This window comes from Etheostoma spectabile, unplaced genomic scaffold (assembly GCF_008692095.1).
Source record: "Etheostoma spectabile isolate EspeVRDwgs_2016 unplaced genomic scaffold, UIUC_Espe_1.0 scaffold48, whole genome shotgun sequence".
Taxonomy (NCBI): Eukaryota; Metazoa; Chordata; class Actinopteri; order Perciformes; family Percidae; genus Etheostoma; species Etheostoma spectabile.
This window is the reverse complement of record NW_022605618.1, coordinates 746720-747944: the sequence shown is the minus strand read 5'-3', so window position 1 is coordinate 747944 and position 1225 is coordinate 746720. Positions and strand designations below refer to the sequence as shown.

Genomic DNA, 1225 nt, shown 5'->3' with positions numbered 1-1225 from the left:
AATTACAGTTTTCTCAGTCGCTTTGGTGCATTTCTCACATCACTATTTACTATACATTTGCAATGCAGTTCTCAAAACAATTAGTACAAACTGCAAAACCTAGTTTGTAACCTGCAAAGGCATGTCACTTGCTCAAAATGGATAGCTCATTCCTCAAAAGCAAATATTCATGTCAATGAAAGTGTCAGTGTCATCTAGATGAAAAGTCCTGACACCATTGTTTATGAAAAAGATAGTCAAATGGCCTTGTCATGTTTTCCTCATGACAGTTTACGCTGTAAATGTTTTCCACTGCAAAAAAGTCAGATCTTGGTGACTACCTGAAAACGCTCAAGACAGCACTATATACTATTTGCACAGCCATTTAAGTTACACATTACTGTATTTAGTGAGGTAACTGAGTGTTTAGTGAGACACTGAATATGTATGTTTCACATTTTTACTGCATATGTTCTTTGCAATTCCAATTTGTTCACAGCATTGAGCAAAAAAAAAAAAAAAAAAGAAACCCTTATTTCCATCAAACATAAACATAAAATCCTTCATGCACATCCAGACATTTTTCTCTGTCTGGCCACATAGTTTCACCTACATCACAGCAAATATCATCTCTTGCAATGCAGCGAGGAAAGTATCTCCTCGAGTGGCAGATCCACCCTCTGCAGCACTCTGCTCTGATGTCATCACATGCTGCATCCATGGCCGTTAGCAGGGCCATTTGGGTATGTGGATGCCGGTCATAAACCTTCCACCTCCAGGAAGAGAAAAACTCCTCTATTGGATTCAGGAATGGTAAGAAGGGAGGGAGATATTCCACCAGCATCCTATCATGTGCTGCAAACCACTGTCACTGACGACATTGAAGTGGTGAAAAAGCACATTATTCCAAACAACTACATGCTTGTTCAGATGGCCTCCAGTTAGACCCCTCTCATTCTCAGGGATTATGTTCCTTTGAAGAGTGTCTGAAAAAGACATCAGATGTTGTGTTTTGTATGGACCAAGATACAGGATATTGGTGAGGGCGCTGTTTTCTGAGATGGCTGCATACATAGTAATATTCCCTCCTCATTGGCCAGGGATTACAATGGCTGCTCTCTGTCCAATGCAATTCCTTCCACGTTCTACCTTTTGCTAAACCTGCAAGGTACGTGAATGTGTGCAGTGGTTCCCTGGCCTCCAGCTCCAGTACATGCTTTAGATTAGATTAGATTCAACTTTATTG

At 40.6% G+C, this 1225-nt stretch overlaps 1 long non-coding RNA gene across 1 annotated transcript in view; it reads right to left on the bottom strand.

Annotated features, from left to right (window-relative positions):
- Positions 1–881: 881 nt before the first annotated feature.
- The window catches only part of LOC116686786 (uncharacterized), an 18778-nt gene continuing 18434 nt past the window's right edge, over positions 882–1225 (bottom strand). Inside the window, exon 3 of the long non-coding RNA XR_004331360.1 lies at positions 882–893. This is a non-coding gene — a long non-coding RNA (uncharacterized LOC116686786). The remainder of the gene's footprint in view (positions 894–1225) is intronic.